This window comes from Vulpes lagopus, chromosome 2, assembly GCF_018345385.1.
Source record: "Vulpes lagopus strain Blue_001 chromosome 2, ASM1834538v1, whole genome shotgun sequence".
NCBI lineage: Eukaryota > Metazoa > Chordata > Mammalia > Carnivora > Canidae > Vulpes > Vulpes lagopus.
In genome coordinates, this window is record NC_054825.1 from 177,045,501 (window position 1) to 177,056,083 (window position 10,583).

The 10,583-nt window shown below is 59.2% G+C and overlaps 1 protein-coding gene across 2 annotated transcripts in view; it reads left to right on the plus strand.

Annotated features, from left to right (window-relative positions):
- Positions 1 to 10,365, plus strand: part of TSHZ3 (teashirt zinc finger homeobox 3) — an 87,469-nt gene extending 77,104 nt beyond the window's left edge. Inside the window, exons 3-4 of one of the 2 annotated variants that reach the window (XR_005986015.1) lie at positions 889 to 1,154; positions 7,865 to 10,365. The gene's annotated coding sequence lies outside the window, so the exon portion shown is untranslated. Of the gene's footprint in view, positions 1 to 888; positions 1,467 to 7,864 lie in introns of those variants that run through there. The other variant, XR_005986016.1, reaches the window with a different exon arrangement.
- Positions 10,366 to 10,583: the final 218 nt, after the last annotated feature.

The following is a 10,583-nucleotide window of genomic DNA, read 5'->3' on the forward strand; positions in this document are numbered from 1 at the left end:
TCTCACCCGTGCCGTTCGACGCAGAGGCCACGGCCACGTGGGATTACTCAGATTTAAGTGGAATGAAATGAAAGGCTTAGTTCCTCGGTCGTAGCGGCCACCCGTCCAGCCCTCGGTGGCCACCCAGGGCTAGCGGTCACGCCGCTGGGGCAGCGCGGGTCCGGAACGTTCCGGGCGTCACAGAAAGTTGGTTTGGACGGAGCTGTTCTTCCCACGAGTGAGAGCTCGTGGCTTAAAGATGAAAGCGTGTGCTTCCAGGCCTGGGTATTTCTAAGAATCCTTCGTTTGCCAATTCGGGCACAGGCAACCTTGTCACGTGCTAACATCTCCGATCAAAGCCAAGGACACACATAATTAACCTTGAGCGTAAAATTATAAACAGAAGTGCAAAGCGCCCGTGTATGAAGGTGCCGTGTCCCTCCTGCCGTGGGCAGCACCCGCTGCAGGCGCAAAGCCCAGGGATGGGCTGCCCGCGGCCGTGACCTTGCCCTGTCCTTAGCGGGCGCACGCCCCGCAGTCCTTATGCTGCTTGTTCCCTTTGCCCAAGCGGACTTGAATCCTTCTCCGGGGCTTGGAGACTCAGACGTGGCCGGCGTGGCCCGTCGCCCCCACACGTGAGGACGGCGAGTCCCGTGACCCCACCCAGGCCCACGGACCCCATGGGGGCCCCCGACCCCCTCCCTGCTGCAGCCCCAGGCGCTTCGGGGGTGCGGGGGAACTCGAAGGTCTGTCCCGCTCTCTCTTTCAAAATTAAAACATATAAATCGGACTTTGGGAACGACTTTTGAAATTCGGAGGAGGGGGGGAGGGACGGTGAGTTACGTTTTAAAAATTACTGCGTTTCAACATCTCACTTCCATTACTTTTTTTTTTTTTTTCTCCCCACAGCAGGATTCCAGGGACACATTTACGACCGTCATAATTGTGAGTTAGAGATCTCCCAGGCCAAGTGAAATGAAATTACGAGAAACTGAAATCTGTTTTAATTGGAGCATTTATGGAAAAAAAGAAGTCAGACTGGCTGCTTTTTCCTTTATGTGGCTCTCCGGTTCGGGGCCGTACCTGCGTCCGGGAGCCCGGGGCCGGCCAGACTCGGGCGGCCACAGAGCGGGGAGGAAGAGAGAGAGAGAGAGAGAGAAGAGAGAGAGAATGAGGTAGGTGTGTCAGGAAGGACTCATTTTCTTAGCTTTAAAAAAAAAAAAAAAAATGAAGGTACAGTGGCGGGAGTTCCGCCTCAGTGACCATGAAACCGAGTCGGCAAAAGCTGAAGGACCGGGCTCCTGAAAGCCTCATCAGGGCTTGTCATCGCTCTAATGAATATCATTTAAATTGCTTTGTATATTGGTGGAGTTTGGATGTCGATTTAATTTGTGCATGTGTTTGAGTTCTTCTGCTTGGCTAGGCTAACAGAGAAGCAGCCGCCTAATGAAAACTGAGTTGGTGACAGTGTGATGTGCTCCAACCCAGTCAAATGGGTTTGAAGGTCTGCAGTGACAGCTCTCAGGGAGGAGTGGGTCTGGCCGGGGTGGGGGGCGAGGGGGGAGGCTTTCCCCAGCGGCGGGTGCGTGGGGACCTGCGAGGTGGCCGTGCCGGGGACCCACGTGTCGTCCTCGGTCCTCGATCGCCGCTCAGCCCAGACCCCCCACCCAGCAGGCTGAGCCACCCCGTCCCTCCGGCCCAGGGCGCTGTGCCCGTGGAGCGAGGTCCCCGTGGCTCTCCCCTCCCGTGGATCAGCGGCACGCAGGTGAAATTCCTGGGAAGGGCACCGCCCGGAGCAGGGGATGTGGCTGGAGGACCCCGCTGGGCTAAGAGGGCAGCCTCATGTTCCAACACCCCAAAGACGCGAAGGCCTTTTCCCCCGTCGTTTCACCCCCTGCCATCCGGGGAGGGAGACGGGCTGGGCTATCGTGGGAACTCTGTGTAGGTGAGGCCGGGGTGGCCTGCCCGCCCGGGGGTGGGATGGGGGTCGGATGGGGGTGGCGGGGCCCTCCCACTATCAGGAAGGTCAGCCAGGCTCCTGTTTGCAGAAACACCAGAAGTGCAGGCCGAGCATAAACCGGGTCGTCTGCTTGCTCCTCACGCAATCCCTCAGCTCCTTGAGTGGTTCTGGAAGGAGCGTGGCCTTCGGCCGGGGCGTTGTAGGCAGGGACTGGGTGTCCGGACTCCCGGTGCTGCAGCTGAGCACCCGTGGCCCAATACCGAGGCTGTCCCCGGGGAGCCGAGCCAGCGGGTGGGCCCATGCCTGGGGGCTGGAGAACGGGGACTGAGCCTACGAAGGCAGCACCCTTCTCTGCACCCCCCCGCACCCCCCCACCCGCCCCGCACTTCTCGAGGCCAGACCGTGGAACGGGCCCAACCCGCCTTCAGCCGCCTTCTCCAGCTTCTCTTGTCGCTTCTCAGAGGTTGTCAATCGTCACCTGATCAACACGGCAGCACATAACCTGGGAAAAATGAGCACAAACGAGGATGTGCTTGGGGGTCTGGGCTGCTTTCTCGGCCTCTCGACCCCCCTCCACCCCGATCCCTGCAGGAGTCTGATGGGGGCGGGGTTGCTCCTCCTGAGGCTGTGGAAGAGACGGACCTGCTCCGCGGAATCAGACTCAAGGTGGAGATGTGAGGCGTCCACGGTGCAGCTCGACCCTCTGTCCCTTCTGTCCCCCGTGGAGAGGCAGGCCCGGGTCGGCGCGGGGCAGCGAAAGGACACGGGGCCCGGGGCTGGGGCTCCCTGGAGGCTCTGGGAGCAGATGGAGGAGGGCGTGGAGGGGACTTGGGCACCACGGCCCCTTTGGTAGTAGGCGTTGGCTCTCCTGAACGTGGGGGCCCGTGGCTTTGTCGTGAGCGGAGGTCCGAGCAGCGTCTGTGTGCCTGACACTTGAGGTGGGGGCCCCGGGAGGCTCTCCTGCACGGTTCCCAGCGGGGCTGAGCCTTCGCGTCCCCAGGGGCTGGACCTGGGGACCAGAGGGCAGCCCGCCCACCCCGCCCCCACCCTGCACCGGCACCAGGGACCAAGCAAAAGCCTAAGACCCGGCGCTGGGCTCGGGCCAGTTTGGAGCCAAGCTGGAGAAAGGAGACAAAACAATAGTGACAAATAGATGTCAGACGTCCCAGCTCGAGCGAGGGTGGGCAGCAAACAAAGCGGAATTACAAGGCTCGTCCCTGAACGTGGAGGAGCCCTGGCGGGGAGCCCATCCTCGGCGAGGCGGGCCCGGGCCTTGAGGGTCCGATAAGATTGGCGACTGCAGGGACACGAGGGCAGGGGAGGCCACGGCCCCGCTGTGAGGAACCGTCGGGAGGCCTGTGGCTCGTCTGCAGGGGACAGTCACCTCCTGAGAAGCGCCCCCCGGATCCCCTGAAATTAAACGCTGCGGCCCCACAGGTGGTTTGCAGTCTGTCTGTCTGTCTGTCTGTCTTTTCCTGTAACCCATTCCATGGTGTTTCCCACGTGGGGCTCTTTTAGGATGTCTCCCGCAGATTCTTAACCAGGCAGGGGTTGTGGGCACATCCACTCCCCGGCGTGCGGGCTGGCGGGTCCCAGGGTCCCTTGCGTTCCCCCCGCTTCCGGAACTCGGACCTCACGGCCGCCCCTTCCCTTCCAGTGCTCCTTGGGATGCTGTCGGCAGGAGTGGATTCGGGGTCTCAGGCGGGGAGTGTGGCCCAGGGACGCGAAGGCGGGGCTTTGCGGCTCCCGAAACCACTGGGCGCAGGTGCCTGGTGCTACCCCGGGAACCCGGCTCCCTCCGTCCTTCTCCCTCTCGGTGTCTCCGCTCCGCGCGTGGGCAGCTCCCCCTCCAGGTCCCGCGCAGCAGCCTGGGAGCCAGCGCCCCGGGGCGGCCGGGATTGGGGCGCTCCTGGACAACCGCTGTGATTCTGCCTCCCCCCCGAGGCCAGGTTCAAGCCGCACGCTTGGGGTTCAGGTTTGGGACGCAGAGGGCTCCGTCTGCAGGGTGGTGGACGTTCCTCTTTGTGTCTTGCCTGTGTCCGGCCTCAGCTTTGCCGCTGGGGTGATGAGCTCCAGGGAGCTTCTCAGGCTCCTCAGGAGGCGGCTCCTCTGAATAAAGGATCTCAGTTTTCTAGAGGGCAGTAGGGCCAAGGCCGGTGGGAAGCCGAGCTATGGGACTTCCACTGGGCGCCCAGGGCAGGTCGTCCTGGTGGCAGGCACCGGCGGGGCGGGGCGGTGGGCAGCGTCTCCTCTTCCTTGGGTGGAAACGTCCCTGGACGCTGCTAACCTTGGGGCCCTCCTGGCTGCTTACGGGACAGCTGTAGGGCCGGGCCCTACACACGGGGACTTCTCTCGCCCAAAGGCTTTTGGTCCTTTCTGTCGCACCTCCTAGCCCCTGAAGTGGCTGCGGACCAGAGTGTACTAGAAAGTAGATTCCAGAAAGCCGGACTCTCTGGCGCCTGAGCCGAACGCTGAACGTTCAGCTGCCACAGGTCGTGGACTGTCGCCTGTGGACGGAGTAGGACCTGCCGCTCGTTGGGTGTGAGCCCCACTTAGGAACCAGACAAACTCGACTTTAATTCATTGCCGAGTCTTGGAAACGGGGAGGTTTCAAACGGGTCTCTCGACGTCACATTGCTCGGTGACAGTGCATGGCCGCCCGCCTCAGGCCGCGGCGCGGTGGCTCTCGGGGTGGGCCCCACCCCCACCTATTTGTCTCCTGAGCTGGGCTCCTCCAGAAGTGAGGCCGGGATGGGAGACGGGCGTTGGAGGGTCGGCTGTCCCTCTGACAGGTGATCCCAGGAAGCACAGGTAGGACCGGGTGGGGGTGGAGGGGACAGAGGTGAGAGGGGACGGGTAAGGGAAAGAAGCCACTTCCATGTGCATTCAGGAGCAGGCTGCCCTGGAAGGCTCTGCAGGATCTCGCCAGGAAACCCCGGAGTGGTCCCATCCGAGGGCCAGGCGGCTGGGGATCCCCACCTCCTGCCTGTCGCTGGCTGAGCACTTTCCCCGCCACCACCCGTGCATGGGGCGTAGAGACCCGGGGTCTTGCAGGACGAAGCCCTTGGCGGGCACAGGGGAGATGGGCAGGGGCTCTATGGAGCACCTGCCACCTGGCTCATCAAACGTCCGTGTTCCTGTGTGGCCCCTGCACTCCTGTAGGCCTTAACAGGGGGGACCGCCTCCCCGCTGGGCCCCTGCCCTCCAGTAGGCCTTAAACAGGGGGCTCCCTACTTGTTGGGCCCCCGCACTCCTATAGACCTTAACCAGGGACCCCCCTCCCCACTGGTCTGAGTGGGAGGGCTCCCCACGAAGGGGAGTGACTGGGCCAAGATAACTCCCCATGTCAGCCACGGAGATGCCTCGAGAGCTCGGGGCCCCCCACCCCCCGCTGTTTCCACTCCCCTTTGCTACTTATTCCAGGGAGACTGGAGCCCCGGATGCCTCACTCATCCGTTTTATTTTATTTAGTTATTTAATTATTTACTTATTTATGTGTTTATTACCCATCTAGTTCCAGAGATAACGTAGGGCTTCTGTACAGCTCATTAATTGCCTCATTGCTGGCTAGAAACAGTGAGATTGGCTGAGAGGGGAGGGAAGTACAGGCAGTGGTTGGTGGGGGGCGACCCCAGGAACCAGGAGACGCGGGAACCTGGCAAGGGGCTGCAGCGCCCCACCTGCTCCGGGCCGCACAGGAGGCACAGGAAGTCCCTCCCACAGGAAGTCGCAGCCCCGGCCCAGGGCACACCTTGCGGTGCCCAGCAGGATGGGGGCACCCCCACCACCCCAGCCAGGGGGGCCAAGGCAGCTGGCCTTTGCACCGTCCAGGCTCCTGGCGCCCGCTGCCGGGGGTAGCGGTGGGCAGTGGGTGGCAAGGTTGCGAATGCCAGGAGGGGGGGCGGTCCTCTGCAGCTCCAGACGTCCCCCATCCTGCCCCCACCCCACCCCTGCCGTTCCTTGGTGCGAGCAGATGTGTCCTGCCCCCACAAGAATGCCCTGTCATAAAGTTAGTGTCGGGATCCACGGGGATCATAATAGAATCAAGGTGGGCCCAGCTGCCCTGAGAACGTGGAGGTGAATTTGCAGCCCGTGTCCTCCCCCCGCCCCGTACCCCCAACCCAGGAGGGCTGAGGGGGGCAGAGGGAGCGCGGCACCGCGGCGGGGCGTAGGGGGGCCGAGACCCCCAAGTTCCTGGTAGGGAATGACCCCACATCACCCCTCCCCGTGCCACCCGGCCTGCCCCATCCCGCCGGCCCCAGGAAGGCATCGTGCCCACACTGCAGGCCCTTAGGCCCGAGGGGTGGACAAAGGGGGTCGGGGGACTAATTTCATTTGGGTTTTCTCTGCTGAGGCCCTGCCTGGCAGCCAGCTCTCCCAACACCCACATGTCCCAACTGCTCCGTCCATCAGCTCTTGTCCAACTTAACTATTCATTTTATGTATTTTAATTTGGGCAGAACATTTATTTGGCTTAAATTTCCTTTTCAGGGGTTGGAATGTGCCTTCCACACACAGGCAGAGATGATCTGCTCGAATTTCGTCAGAAGGAGTTTAGTTTACAAAGATAGTAACTGAGCTATTAAAACCAACAACCCCTTTTAAAGCAAACAGACCATTAAAATATAGGAACAGTTTATGGCATAAATAAAATGGAGGATATAGATTATTTAAAGATAAGATTTTCAAGAAACAGGGATAAAAAAACATTTAAATAATTTCTCCACGATATATATTTCTTTCTTTTTTCTTTCTTTTTTTTTTTTTTTTTTTTTTTTTACAAAGTGAACTTCAAAATGCAAATGCAAATTTAAAAAAAAAAGCACAGAAAGACATTAAAAATCCATCTTCTTAGTCAAGGCGTACAAAAAAGGCTTGACTTTTCCTTCTAGATCTGTAGATGATTTCAGAGGGGCGGGGTGCGGGGAACTACTTGAATTCATAAATGGCAGGATTCACCCAGCTTGGGAAGCCACACTGTGGAAAAAGAAGCAAGACATTTGCTTCTAGATCATTCTCTCGGGCGGGCTGACAGAGACAATAATTCCGTCCATTAGTCCGATCCATTGTCTTCCTTCGGCGCAGAAGTGCTGTACCGCGGAGGTAGATTTCCACTGCTGTGCGTATTTTAAGGGTTATTTGGCAACACGAGTAAAGCTAAAAGTAGCCTCTTAATCTAATTAATTGACATTTCTGAATCTTGCTTTCACAACAACACATGGTTTCATGTTCTGGGTTTTAGCACTTGTCAAGCTTTTTTGGAGAATGTTTTGGTCAGAATGACAAGATAATTTGTGGCTGAGACTCCAAGCTAGAGAAGTGTTTAAGGCTATAATGATTTATTATCATCACAGAATAACAAAATTTACCAAGTGTTTCATCAGAATTTTTGAAATAAGTTTGCCACCATAGGAGAAGCAGCCGGGTGGGGGTGGGCCGCGCGGAGCCGGGGAGGGGGGGCTGGGGCTCCGCAGGCAAACCCAGCCATGACCGAGCCCTTCCCATCCCTCCCATTTCCCTCCGTCCGCGCGTTTCCTTGAGAGAGAAACCCCGGAGCGTTTTGAGGAGGACGAGGGGTGGTGGAAGCGCAGAGAGAAAAATCAGACCTGGCCCCCGGGCTCCGCGAGCAGGAAACCCAAGTCCCCGGCTCCGCTCGTAACATATATGTGGCTACAGCCAGCGATGAATTTCTGCATTTTGGCACCGGTCAGAGTGAAAGTAGTCGCACTATCTATAGAAACTTTGAGATGGAGAACACTTGGAGTATGCTACTGAAAATGCAAGAAACACATTTTTGAAAGGATGAAATAATATCACTGAGTGACAGTAAATTAACATGCTGACATTTGCAGACTTTCAGAGCATTGCCATAAAAAGAAGTAATACAACATGACTAATTTGGACTTCTTCTTTCTTCCTTCCTAGGCAGAGACAGCCCTGCCCCTCCTCGGCCACCCTGCAGGCTGTGCCCAGCCGGCACTTCCTCCTCTTTCCCGGGAAACACTCCCGGCTTCCCGCTCCCGGGCGCCTCTCGGAGACGCTGCGACAGGCGCCCACGGGATGCTCTCTGGAGTGGTCCCTGGCGGGCGGGGGCATGGCCTGCCGGGCGACCCCGCCCCCCCTCCACACACACGCACACACGCACACACACACACCGTGCAGTGCCGGGGCTGGGGGAGTCCTTGCACACCTTCCAGCATCATGGCACAGATGGAGAAACTGAGGCACAGAGAGGCTCTACGTTCCCAGGCCTCTTCTCTCCCTCCGCCCCCCACCACCGGGGCCAAGCATCCAGCCCCGTAAGTCCTCCAGGTGAAAACGGGCATCCCGGCCACCGCCCTGCGTGGGAAATAAGCCTTCTGCGGAAGCACCCGCTGCACATTTGCTAAATTAATGAAAAAAGAACTGCACGGGGTGAGTCGATGCCCCGGCTCGGTGTGTCCAGAGTGGGGGTCTCACAGCCGGCCTCCCCCTTTGTCAGACACCGGGGTGGCCGTGCCCTCCCCGGGGAGCAGGATGCCCCTTTGTTCTGGGTTTCCCAGGTGAGCGCCACCCCTTCCCAGTAAAAGAGACAGGGGGTCTGCATTGTCTCCCCGCACGGTGCCCGGCCCCCCTGGAGGGGCTCGGCCGACCTGTGTTCAATCCTCGGGACGAGACACAGGCTCATTTTCCTCTTGGAGGAACATGAAGGAGTTTCTAGAAACCACTGCCCTGGGGTGCCCTGGAGAGCCACACGGGCGAGGCACCCAGGGGCCAGGGGTGGGGGTGCTGAGACTGAGCCCCGAGCTTTCTGTGCAGCCCCCAGATCCTGAAAGAGACCCAACCCCGGAGGGGTGGGGTGCAGGGAGCAGCCGACGGCTGGACCTTTACGTGGTGCCGTCTGACCGCGGGGACTTGGCTGATGTACAAGAGAAGCCCCTGCGAGAGATGAGCCAGGCGTGGACGGGGTGGGTGAGCGTGACCGTGGCCATGGCCCAGACAGGGGTGGAGCTGGGGGGGACACGGGGAGGAGCCCAGGCTGCAGCGGGGAGGGGAGGGCGGGGGTGAGCGTGAGTTGCTGGCCTGCCGGGTTTCAGATTTGGGACCGAGTGGGGGTGGGGGGCAAAGAGAAGAGGACCCCGGAGGCTGGCGAGCCTGAGTCTGCGCGGGGCCAACGTCTGCGCTCTGGACCCTCGGCCTGGGAAGTGAGCGTCCGCTGGGGCAGGCGACAGGCCAAAGACTCATACCTGCCGTTCTGTTGTGATTATTAAAAATCAGATCCTGGGCAGCCCTGGTGGCTCAGTGGTTTAGCACCTGCCTTCAGCCCAGGTGTGATCCTGGAGTCCCGGGATCGAGTCCCACATCCAGCTCCCTGCACGGAGCCTGCGGCTCCCTCTGCCTGTGTCTCTGCCTCTCTCTCTCTATGTCTCGAATGAATAAATAAATAAAATCTTTAAATAAAAAAAAAAATCAGATCCCGCCACCAGGCCCCGTCTGTCTGGTGGAGGCTGCTTCAGCACCCCCAACCCCCCACTCCCCTCCGACACCTGAGTTCTGGGCTTGGCCCGAGGCCTGACCCGGCCACCTGATGATTTGAGGAGCTGGCTGGGCTGGGCTCGGGTGGGGGACACATGAGGGATCACGGGTGGGCCACCTTCCCTCCATCTGCCCACGTCCCAGCTTCCTGGGCCAACACCGACCCGTCCTGTCCCCAAATGTCCACCTTGAGTTGCAAGAACAGGGATTTCTGGGGAACGCGCAGTCTCCTGCTTGTTTTCCTTATTCTGAGCAGAAGCCGAGCGAGCTCAGAAGTGGGCGGGCCGGCTGGGGGCAGGGGGTAGGCACCCTGGGTGTCCACCCGGCCCTCTGTCCTCCACCTTCTATGCCTGGCCTGCCCCCGCCAGGCCCCTCTGTACCCTCCTGCCGGACCCAGCTGGACCCCACTGGACCCCACAGGACCCCATTGGACACCGCTGGGCCCTGCAGGACCCTGCAGGACCTCGCTGGACCCCGCCGGACCCCACTGGACCCCGCTGGACTCCTCAGGGCCCCGCCAGGCCTGCATGCGCGCGGGCGGCCAGACTGTTACGAGCTAACCCAAGTTGAGACTAACCTTTCAGCAGAACAGTTTGAGTTAAAATAAAGGGATTGAAAAAGAGTACAATGACCAAAAAAATCTATAAAAATGCAATTGCGCTAATATAATTTTATCACTTATTTAAAAATTTAGTCGACCCAAAAGACTACCAAGTGTGAAATTAAGGAACAGCTCCTCTACTTTTATGGAAATCACTCTTCCTCACTTGTCTAATAGCCTGATTTTGTCAGATCATTTATTTCCATGGTTTTAAAATGAGCTTGACAGACAGAATTTTATAACACCACTTTACTGCAAATAAGAACATCATTTTCGCTTATTAAAACTGAAGCTTAGAGAAAGCATTAAAATTAACAGTTCACTCTGCTTTAACCTTTTGAATCCTGCCGCGACGTTACGGGGAAGGCCGCGCGAGGGAGGCCGTGGGTCCCGGGGTGGACGCCGGGCGGCGGGTGGGGAGACGGGAGCCCGGGGAGACAGGAGCCCAGGGGGATGGGAGCCCGGGGGGTCAGGAGCCCTGGGGGACGGGAGCTGGGGGGTCAGGAGCCCGGGGGGATGGGAGCCTGG